Here is a 12,667-nt window from a genome sequence, read left to right as displayed (position 1 = left end):
CAGTGGCTGACGGCATTCACTTAACGACCGAAAACATCGGGGTTTGCGCACCGTCGTCAATGCTGAGAGACAAGCACCCTTTCATGAAATGACTGGAGAAATCAACGTGTAGCGAAATGTGCCGTTAGTGGGCTATGGCAGCAGACGACTGACAAGAGTACCTTTGCTAACAGCAAGACATCGTCTATAGCGCATCCCCAGGGCTCGGTAACACATCTGTTGGATCCTAGAGGGCTAAAAAACCATAGCCTCGTCATATGAGTCCCGGTTTTAGCTGGTAAGAGCTGATTGTAGGGTCGATGGTAGCCTAAACCCTAGACCCTACAAAGCTATGGACACGTATTGTCAGAAAGGCACTGTGCAAGCTGGTGGTGGCTTCATAATGGTGTGGGCTGTGTTAATATGGAATGCACTGGGTCCTTTGGTCCACCTGAACCGATCATTGACTGGAAGTGGTTATGTTCGGCTGCTTGGAGACCATTTGTAGGCATTGATGGATTTCATGTCCCCAAACAACGATGGTATTTGTGTGGGTAACAATGACCACGCCAGTGGGCCATGATTGTTCGCCACTGGTTCAGGTGACATTTTGGACAATTCGAGAGAATGGTTTGGCCACCGAAATCGCCCAACGGGAACCCCATCGAATATTTATGGAACATAATCGAGAGGTCAGTGCATGCACAAAATCATGCACCGGCAACACACACGCAATTATGGACGGCTGTAGAGGGAGCATGGCTCAGTATTTGTGCAGGGGCTTTCCAACGACTTGTGAAGTCCATGCCACGTCGAGTTGCTGCTCTACGTCTGGGAAAGGGAGCTCCGACACGATGTTAGGTTGTATTCCATGACTTGTCACCTCAGTATAACTCATCTTCCCTTTCTTACCTTTGCTGACAGACAAGCAATAGTGTCACACACATTTGAGAAATCTCGCGTAAATGTTACAGAGCGAGTAATGTCAGAGGTAATAAAATGTAGACTTAATCGGTTTCTTGAAGTAATGTTTGTTAGTTAAAACTAACACTACTACTTGCTTGTGTTTACAGTTGGAGAAATGCGTGCTCATACAGACTGACCGTTCTATTGGTTCACTTCACACTATGAACTGGAGAGGCCACTACACTAAGATTCTTGAGTTATCAGGCCGTTGACATATTATACATTGAAGCGCCAAAGAAACTTGTATAGGTACGCGTATTCAAATACAGAGATATATAAACAACAAAATACGACACATGCGGTCGGAAACGCCTACATAAGACACCAAGTGTCTGGTGGAGTTGTCAGATCAGTTACTGCTGCAATAATGGCAGGTTACGGGCATGGATGTTTGTGATGTCCTTAGGTTAGTTAGGTTTAACTAGTTCTAAGTTTTTGGGGACTAATGACCTCAGCAGTTGAGTCCCATAGTGCTCAGAGCCAATAATGGCAGGTTATAAAGATTTGAGTGAGTTTGAAGGTGGTGCTATAGTAGACACACGAGTGATGGGACACAGCATCTCCGAGGTAGCGATGAAGTGGGGATATTCCCGTACGACCATGTCACAAGTGTACCATAAATATCAGGAATCCTATAAAACATCAAATCTCAAGGCGTCGCTGAGGCCGGCAAAAGATCCTGCGCCGCGCGGGATTAGTCGAGCGGTCTCAGGCGCTGTAGTCATGGACTGTGCGGCTGGTCCTGGCGGAGGTTCGAGTCCTCCCTCGGGCATGGGTGTGTGTGTTTGGCCTTAGGATAATTTAGGTTAAGTAGTGTGTAAGCTTAGGGACTGATGACATTAGCAGTTAAGTCCCATAAGATTTCACACACATTTAAACTTTTTGAAAGATCCTGCAAGAACGGGACCAACAACTACTGAAGAGAATTGTTCAACTTGACAGACGTGCAACCCTTCCGCAAATTGCTGCAGATTTCAATGCTGGGCCATCAACAAGCGTCAGCGTGCGAACCATTCAACGAAACATTATCGATATGGTCTTTCGGAGTCGAAGGCCCACTCGTGTACCACTCCTAATAAGTGCACCACACAAAGCTTTCTGCATCGCCTATGCCCGTCTACACCGACATTACATTGTTAATGACTGGAAACATGTTACCTGGTCGGGCGAGTCTCGTTTCAAATTGTATCAAGGGGATAGACGTGTATTGGTATGGAGACAACCCTATGATCCATGGTTCCTACATGTCAGCAGGGGGCTGTTCAAACTGGTGGTGGCTCTGTAATGGTGTGGGGCGTGTGTAGTTGGTGATACGAGACCACTGATACGTCTAGATACGACTATGACAAGTGCCACGTACGTAAGCATCCTGTCCGATCAGATGCGTCCATTCATGTTCATTGTGCATTCCAAAGGACTTGGAAAATTCCAGCAGGACAATGCGACACCCCACATGTCCAGAATTTCTAGAAAGTGGCTCCAGGAACACTCTTCTGTGTTTAAAAACTTTCGCTGGCCACCAAACTCCCTAGACATGAACATTATTGAGCATATCTGGGATGCCTTTCAACGTGCTGTTGAGAAGAGATCTCCACCCCTCGTAATGTTACGGATATGTAGACAGCCCTGCAGGATTCATGGTGTCAGTTCCCTACACCACTGCTTTAGACATTAGTCGAGTCCATGCCACGTCTTGTTGGGGCACTTCTGCGTGCTCACAGGGGCCGTACACGATGTTAGGCTGGTGTACCAGTTTTTTGGCTGTTCTGTGTAGTTTCAAATATTAATGCACGTGTGGTCTTGGGCACTAACAAACTGTCGTATAATTTTATCCCATAATCAAGCACCTGTTATATACGGCGCGCAATTTTCAGCATTTCCTCCAGTGGTTCTGTACCTATTGACACTGTCACGGGAACAAACTGTGCGAAACACACACACACACACACACACACACAACCCCACCTACTCTTAATTTGTGCTCTCACTCAGTCGACAAAGCGTTAAAATTAATAATAATAACACATTAGTATATCAGAAAAGTAACAGTATTACATACTATCAGCGTGTGTTCTTTTATTACTAAGCAGGTAAAATATCTGTTGAAACAAGAATATGATTTAAATACTATTAGTATCTTAGCAACTGAAGCGAGAACTCACAGTTAACTTAGTTACTGTAAGAAAAGTTTCATTCGAAAATCTCAACGTGCGTTCAGAAAGTGAAGTAGTATGCTTATTACCGTTGTATGACGTGACGCAATGAAGTTAAACTAATTTGCTGAGTTCGACTTCGTAATATTTCTGGCGTTGCAGCCATCATATTAAGGTACAAGAAGCTCTTCTTAGGGCAGTAGAGAAGGCAGCAGTGACAAGATGAGGTAATATGATGTTAGGTACAGATAACAGGTGGTTTGTTCGGTGAGGGTATCGTGAGAAAGACCGCCTAAATTTTGGTCCTTCTTCACGATTGGCTACTACGCTCGTAAGTTGCGCGCCAAAATGTTAATTTTTCTGTTATTAATATTAGACAAACTAAACAGCGTATTTATTTGAATTTCACATTAAAGCATCTCTTAATAGCGTGCTATCATTCCGTTATTTCACAAGTATTAATAACGAGCAGAATGATAAACAACTGCTTAATGAAATGGCAGACGAAGCTCTTTGGAGATCTTCGGATCGCGCCTAACTTGGATGGCGGACGAAATGGTTCGGCTGTAACACCACAGCTGGTTCGGAGCCTCTGAGGACAGACATGTTGTCTGCCGCTGGCGGTGTTAGTTAAGACTTTATTAGCAATGTATGATTATTTGGAACATATAGGTGAGAACAAATTGACTGTAATTATGGAAATACGCAGTTCATTAATTTGTTGAAGAATATAAATTATTTGTGACTCTAAAGTGGAGCGTTACTGTGCAGTTTCTCGTGTTCTGCTAATAGAAAGCTGGTAGCACCCCGTATAAACAAACTGGTTTGAGATTTAATCATTTCTAAAATAACAGTTCCTCGCTAAATGTCTCAAGAAAACGGATTCACGACGTACGTGTTGTTTTCTGAGCAGGGGACAACAACTATAGAAGACTGCAGGTTGGTGAACATTTATTAGAACTTACGCATTCCAGTCAGGGCGATGGAAGCAAATAGGCACATCGCATGTATTGCAGTCTCACTACAAATGAGACCAGTGACACGTCATCTATGGTAACACCGAGGAGGTATAAAGGAGAGAAATATTTTTGAGCGTACGGTTTTATGATATGCACGTATAGAAGATATATATATATCTCCTCCTCCTCTCTTTTTCAAGTTTCCGTAACTTTAAATAATTCCTTTACTACACGAAAGACTGCAGTGTTCTAACACACTGAAGCCCTTTTAATTAATTCTTGGTTCAAAAGACCTTCGCTAGCTTTTAAAGTCACGGTCCTAAATCTGCTAAACCTCGTAAAACTAAGTAATCCCTGACGGTTACGTTGCAGTTGACACTGCTGATGATAACGCTCGCTCCAGAGAGGCGGCAAAACAGCAAAGACATGCCTTTACACTACTGCGCTCGCCGTCTGCTCCCTGATACTGTTTAATATGTATCTAGTGCTGGACGAAAGGAGATGTTGGTCGACCATAACTCCCTCTTGCTTTAGTAAATTTAATTATTTATAAAAAAATTAGTTCATAGTAAACTAGTGTTGTAAAGCTAATACTGATTATCTTCCCAACGTATTTAAGATTTCTGTAGTCACAGGAAATGCCAGGTTGAGATTTTTAGGTTCGTAAGTTACATGAAACACTGTCTCGGAGCACAATATACACACCAATTTAAAGTTAATTATTGCGGAGTGTGTATGTTTATTCGAGTTTTCCACCAGTAACATGTAAAATTCGTGAATGCCCTTACAGTTTATTTACGATGTTGATCTGCTGCTACCGTGCTCGTAATTTCTGATTGATTTCGTCTTACCTTCTCCTACTCCACAGTTCAGAAGGTCGCAATTTACAGCATAACACCGTGCAATGCAGTTACATCACAGTCCATACTTTCCACCTCCTTCTGGTATTAATTGGTTCTCTTCCGCTCACTCAGTCCGTAACCGCAGTCCAAATTACCAGTGGTGATCGCTTTAGCTTAACGATCCATCGCACTGAATCGCGTTTCCACAGTGTCCAAATCGATTCCGTTCGGCGAAACACTTTGCAACTCTTCTCTTCCATGTCTTTGAAAATACGAGTTGTTTCCGTCTCATATTAAATCTTGACCTCACTACGAGATTAAAGTTCCTGAAATTAGCGCGCACTGTTTCACTCTACCATTCTCATGCCGGAACGGCTACCCACGATCTCGCGTAGTAAAAAAAAAAAAAAAAAAAAAATTCTTCTGCTGCGTCAGAATCCTACAGACGATACTAATGTGTCTAACTAGAACACTGAGCTCTATTAAATGCAGAGTAGATTTTTTTTTTACATATTACGTTACTTTTAATCATGACAGAATGTTACAGGAATGCAGAATACATTTTTTGCTGTTCGTTGCTAATTTTATGTTGACGCTACATTAAGTACAGAGTAGATGTTTTTACATTGTACATTACGTTCAACAATAACAGAAAATTACACGAATACAGAATACACTTTTTAGTTTGTTGTCAGCTTTATATCGACGTAGAAAGCAGTGCATAAAATTACAGAACAAAGGGGTAAGATACATATACAGACAACACGTTAATTAAACACAAATTTTCATTAAAAATGCTTCGTTATAATAAGACGATGGACTCGTTTTCGGGGGAACGTCGGTTGAAATCTCTGTCTGGATACCCATATTAAGGTATTCGTTGTTTTCCTAAATGCTTAAGGGAAATGCCAGGGTATCAAATGAGCTTGGCTTCCAACGGAAAGGTGGCAGGAAGAGAACCTGTAACACAGAAGGTACCTGCTGTTAACTAAGTTCGCAGCAAGTAATCAATTCTCTCACAGGGCAGAATTCACCTAGTGGAACTACGACTGAATAACGTGATAGTTAGCAATAATTTATTAAAATAATGTCACAGATACTTAGGTATAATGATGAGGATGAGGCGTGTATCACAGACAGAGCTTTGACGAGTGGTCTAGTTTCTGATTCCAATAATCGATGACATAATTAAACTAGTGTAATGTCCAGTGTGGCTCCACTAGTGGTGACAGTACGTAGTATATCCTGACACATTCTTCTGATATATACGTACACTGCAAGTCTGATAGCTTGGACACACGGTGTTGATCGGAGCAGTGGGTTCGCATAAACCCGAGGTTGACTGATAATTGTTCTTTTGCGAACTACCTGTGTGGCGTCAAGCGGATGAATGATACAGATAATGTTTTGAGCAGGGGCAATTCGAGAATACTTGACCCCAGAAGCGACTTACCATTTACCACCCCCCCCCCCCCACACTCCCCCGTCGCTCTATTCCATAGTACAATTTCACCCGTTCCTGTTTTCGCTAGTAGAAGTGATACTGTGATACGCATGTATACAAGTCTTGCATTTTAGCGCGTCTGGTGCCCCTCTCAGCTTGCCACTCCAAGCGGCCGCTGCTATAATAGTCCCGTATACAGGATTTCCCAGGCGGAATTTAGAAATGCGACAGGAAGCTTATCTGATGCAAAAAAAAGAAAATGATATGGATATACACCCTCTTCCAAATGGTTTCCACGGTACGGTACATTTAATGTACATTTGATTTTGGGTTAATGGTATATTTGCATGTCTTTTACCCACGCAATCTGTTTGACGTTTTATTCTATCCCAGCCTTCCTCGTTGCTTTCATCCTCGTTGTTTTGGATGTATCTCTGCCACTAAACTAGCCCGTTGAAGGCGCAGCTGTCCATGTTGTGTTGTGACTGAAGTAGTGCGAGCGAATGTGTGTGTATTAGAGAGAAGCCTCGATTAACCGTGTGTGCACCCGCTGGCTAAAATGCCACACTCCTATACTAAACTGTTAGAATATTATAAAATGATATATAAGAGTGTGAAACGCCCTCTTGCTCTTCAGTTCTCTTGCTCGTAAGTCTCGTTGGGAATTAGGGCTTCCTTGGTCGCTTTCGCTGAGCTGTGTTACTAAATGTGAATTCCCTTTACGAGTGTAGTCCGAATGTTCGTTAAAGCATAATAAATAAACACTGTATTACGACTTAGTTGTTTGAAGACGCTTCTTCGTTTTTGGCAGAAAGAAAGAAATTGATTTTATTCACAAAACCTGAGGAACTTGTATACAGAAACTTTTTGTTTGGTTCATGATTATTTCAAAAGCCATTTTGTGTTATGTACTGTTTGCGTATTACATTCATTAGAACCTGCAGTCATTTTTATTTTTCTCGAAGTCCGATGATTTCTCTGAGTGCAATTATTACGAAAATACAAGTCATTTCTTTTCACGGTCATTAAAATGCCAAACGAATTGTTTCCAAGCTAACTGCAGGTCGTAGCTGTTTTACAGTTTTAAAGTAAGTGAAAGTTAACAATATTATATCGTTCATGATGTTTACGAATATAATTGAGATTAAACGAAACATATAATTTGGCCCCACTTTTCTTACAACTTTACCGCCAAAGTTCCAATGAATAATTTCAGGTAACCTTAAATGCTCTTGATTATCAGATGCAGAATAAAAGCAAAATTCACGTAATGGCGGTAATGTTACATCTTGGCGTGTGGCATTCTCCGTGCGCGTGGTCGTGTATCTAAAGTGTCAACAGTTGCAGCGCACCTGAAAAGTACACAGCCGAGGTTTTTTTTTTTTTTTTCGCGATCGAAGCTCGTGACCCGTCTGTAACGAACTCGTTGTCGACGGAACGGTTTAAAGGCTAGTATTCCTTCCTTTTTTCGTGTAAATTATTGCAAGTTAATCTCGGTGTGTAGTACAGCTCAGCCAGTGATAGCGTTCTTCTGCAGACGGCGTTAGCGAGTGCAGTGACCGCGGCTGGTCTTGTCGCAGTGCGCAGGTGGAGCAGGCAGGCGGGCATTCCCCACGGCCGTCGGCGTGTTCGTCCCAGGCTGCACGCCAGAGCGTGACGGGAGCGTGGCTGGCGGCTGACGGCCTGGCAGGCAGGTGGATGGCATGGCATGGGATGGGATGGTGTGGGTGTGGATGGGATGCCGCGGCAAGGAAAGCGGCGAGTATCCCAAGCCGGCGCGGGTCACTGCCCTCTGAGTGCGCCAGGGTCGCCGTAGGTGCCTGCAGCACCAGCAGTACTACAGGCAATACGCCGCACGTCCTGCATGCGACTTCCGCGTCGTACTTCGCGGCTGCCTTCTCGGTCCTGCTGCCTCCTTCACAACATGTGCCGCTTTCCGGCAAAGTTGACTTAAGCAGCGGTTATTGCACGGGACATGGAATGGAGTCGGATTCACATATCATAATTTAGAACTACACTGAAGCGCCAAATAAACTGGTGTAGGCATGCCTATTCCAATACAGAGACATGTACACTGCTGGCCATTAAAATTCCTACACCAAGAAGAAATGCAGATGATAAACGGGCATTCATTGGACAAATGAATTATACTAGAACTGACATGTGATTACATTTTCACGCAATTTGGGTGCATAGATCCTCAGGAATCAGTACCCAGAACAACCAGCTCTGGCCGTAATAACGGTCTTGATACGCCTAGTCATTGAGTCAAACAGAGCTTGGATGGCGTGTACAGGTACAGCTGCCCATGCAGCTTCAACACGATACCACAGTTCATCAAGAGTTGTGACTGGCGAATTGTGACGAGCCAGTTGCTCGGCCACCATTGACCAGATGTTTTCAATTGGTGAGAGATCTGGAGAATGTGCTGGCCAGGGCAGCAGTCGAACATTTTCAGTATCCAGAAAGACCCGTACAGGACCTGAAACATGCGGTAGTGCATTATCCTTGTGAAATGTAGGGTTGCACAGGGACCGAATGAAGGATAGAGCCACGGGTCGTAACACATCTGAAACGTAACGTAAACTGTTCGAAGTGCCGTCAATGCGAACAAAAGGTGACAGAGACGTGTTACCAATGGCACCCCATACCATCACGCTGGATGATACGCCAGTATGGCGATGACGAATACACGCTTCCAATGTGCGTTCACCGCGATGTCGCCAAACACGGATGCGACCATCCTGATGCTGTAAACAGAACCTGGATTCATCCGAAAAAATGACGTTATGCCATTCGTGCACCCAGGTTCTTCGTTGAGTACACCATCACAGGCACTCCTGTCTGTGATGCAGCATCAAGGGTAACCGCACCCATGGTGTCCGAGCTGATACTCCATGCTGCTGCAAACGTCGTCGAACTGTTCGTGCAGATGGTTGTTGTCTTGCAAACGTCCCCAACTGTTGGCTCAGGGATCGAGACGAGGCTGCACGATCTGTTAGTCACGCGGATATGATGCCTGTCATCTCGACTGCCAGTGATACGAGACCGTTGGGATCTAGCACGGCCTTCCGTAATACCGCCGCGAACCCACCGATTCCGTATTCTGCTAACAGTCATTGGATCTCTACGAACGCGAGCAGCAATCGCGATAGGTTACAATCCGACCTTTATCAAAGTCGGAAACGTGATGGTACGCATTTCTCCTCCTTACACGAAGCACCACAACAACGTTTCACCAGACGCCAATCTTGTGTGAATGCTCTGAGAAGCTAATCATTTGAATATCGCAGCATCTTCTTCCTGGCGGTTAAATTTCGCGTCTGTAGCACGTCATCTTCGTGGCGTAGCAATTTTAATGGCCAGTAGTGTAAATAGGCAGAATACGGAGCTGCGGTCGGCAACGCCTATACAAGACAACAAGTGTCTGGCTCAGTTGCTAGATCGATATTGCTGCTCCAATGGCAGGTTATGAAAATTTAAGTGAGTTTGAACGTGGTGTTACAATCGGCGTACGAGCGATAGGACACAGCATCTCAGGGGTAGCGATGAAGTGGGGATTTTCCCGTACGACCATTTCACGAGTGTACCGTGAATATCAGAAATCCGATAAAACATTAAATCTCCGACATCACCGCGGCCTGGAAGGGATCCTGCAAGAACGGGACCAACTACGGCTGAAGAACATCATTCAACGTGACAGATATGCAACCCTTCCGCAAATTGCTGCACATTTCAATGCTGGGCCTTCAATTCTAAATTTGTTCAATACAGGATCTCCCCTTTCTGAACTGTGCCTGGTATTCACCTATATTTGTATCCACTTGTGGATCCAATCTGTTCAGTAACACCTTGGAGAGAATTTTGTAAGTGACCGTAATAATGAGATCCCTCTGTAATTATTACGGACTGTCCTGTCTCCACCGAGCGAGGTGGAGCAGTGGCTCGCACACTGGACTCGCATTCGGGAGGAAAACGGTTCAAACCTGCTTTCGGCCATCCTGATTTAGGTTTTCCGTGATTTCCCTAAATCGCTTCATGCAAATGCCGGGATGGTTCCTTCGAAAGGGCACGGCCGATTTCCTACCCTATCCTTTTCTAATCCGAGCTTGTGCTCCGTCCTTAATGACCTCGTTGTCGACGGGACGTTAAACACTAATCATCTACCCTCCCTCCTCCTCTCCCCTGTCTCGTCTCCCTTTTTATGGAGTGGGTGAATCAGTGAGCATTGGCCGCCCGTGGTGGCCGTGCGGTTCTAGGCGCTGCAGTCCGGAACCGCGGGACTGCTACGGTCGCAGGTTTGAATCCTGCCTCAGGCATGGATGTGTTTGATGTCCTTAGGTTAGTTAGGTTTAAGTAGTTCTAAGTTCTAGGGGACTGATGACCTAAGATGTTAAGTCCCATAGTGCTCAGAGCCATTTGAACCATTCAGTGAGCATTTACATTACCGTGGAATTTTCTATGTGCTCCATATTTCCAAGATAATTTTATGAATTTTCTTTGTAATATTTTGGTCTGTGAGTTCCCAGATCTCAGCGATAATGCCATCTTCCCCTGGGGCTCTGTTGTTCTTTAGTTTTTTAAGCACCTCTACCTCTGTGATGGTAGTCGTCTTCGAGTCTGGGTTGGGTATTGTTTCGTAAAGTGTAATTTTTCTTTGGGCTTCTCACAGCTGAGGAGTGTATCAAAGACTCCTTTAAGGATATTGCAATTTTCGTAAGTTTGTTTCTAGAGATCCATTTGTTGTTCTGAAGCAGATAAACTTCTTCCATGCCTTAACCCTTCGTTCAACTGCATTTTTTGCGTTAATATATACGTTTAATTCATAATATGATGCTTGGAAGTTAAGATGATAGGATATAGACCCTGCCCATGGTGAAAATGATTGGGGATAGTGATCACTATAAAATTTTAATTCAAATACACATAAGTACTTTTATGTCCCAAAACCACCAAACACTGACAAACCTTTTACACAACTAAAAGTCTGAAATTGTTTGATCTAACTTTCTGATATGCAGCTTTGGGCAAACAGTACACTTCCTTTTTAATCCTCTTGAAGCCTCCCCATAAATCACGAGTGTTTTGCAACCTATGAAAATTGCGTTGCCTCTTGCAAGTTTAAGACACTGCTGCATGTATAGCCACTACGCCGAAGCTTCACACTCTTGCGCGTTCTTTCACTCGCAGCTAATCATGTCTTCTATCCGCTCGCCACTGTTCACTACTCTCCGCGCGTATTCGAAAGATAATATCACTGATTTTATACAAAACTGTATCCCTGACATTGCCAGTGTGTCTACTACACAAAAATTACCTACTCATTGTTTTTAGACATTTGTAAGAAATTAATTTAACGTTATTCAAACTGACCATAAATAACATAGAAACAGTGAATTACATTCTAGAAAAGAAATAGAATTTAATAATTCAAAAGGAATTCTGCATCACGGTGTGATACTTCGTGTCGTAGTCCCACAAATTTATTCTAATTGTGAGGGAAGTTTGCACTATGCTTTCCATTGTACGTCGACACGGAATGTAGACAGTTTTTAGACTCCAAACTATTATTTCACATACAGCATATTTTGATGTCCTGTTGAAATATTCCTACCTAACGAGCATAGCCCTTTAAATATTTATATCTCCGCCTCTTCCCGTTGAAAAGACGATTTCTTTTGTTTCATTAGCCTTATTGAGAGACCGTGCAGAGTTAGCTGTAGAATGCGATAACCGATAATATGATACCGCTGTGGTTACTGGGCAGCAGCGCTGGCAAAGGTGAAAAGGCGAGGAGGGGTCATTGAGTTTGGTTCGCCTCATCTTCCCACTCCTGTAATGAGCGCTCCAGAGGGGTTCTTTGTCGGGCGCTTTGTTCGTTGTTATTGATCCCCACCTCCTCATCTGGAGGAATTTCTCGGGCGCGGTTGTGTGTAGTTGGAGTTTACCTTCAAATTGTTACCTCCGCAGGCACTCCTAAGTTCGGCAAGCAAACCACTGATTCTTCAAAGAACCGAATACTCACGCACAAAACAGTCTCAGAGGTCTGATTTCTTTACAAATGAGTTTACATGTTAACTGTTTGACGTTAAGCATGTAAGCGAGAGAAGTTTGAACGAGATTTGAATGTTTAAAGTTCGTTCGAAGTAAGATGAGCGTAATCTCAGTAAATGGAGTTCCGTTTTGCGCGATAGTTTGTCATGCATCTCAATGTTTATGACCACAGCCTCCTGAACTATATGCCGTGTTGTTGTTGTCGTTGTGGTGGGCTTCAGTCCTGAGACTGGTTTGATCCAGCTCTCCATGCTACTCTATCCTGTCCAA

The sequence above is a fragment of the Schistocerca americana genome, chromosome 1 (assembly GCF_021461395.2).
Source record: "Schistocerca americana isolate TAMUIC-IGC-003095 chromosome 1, iqSchAmer2.1, whole genome shotgun sequence".
In the NCBI taxonomy this organism is placed as follows: domain Eukaryota; kingdom Metazoa; phylum Arthropoda; class Insecta; order Orthoptera; family Acrididae; genus Schistocerca; species Schistocerca americana.
Note: the sequence above shows the minus strand (reverse complement) of the source record.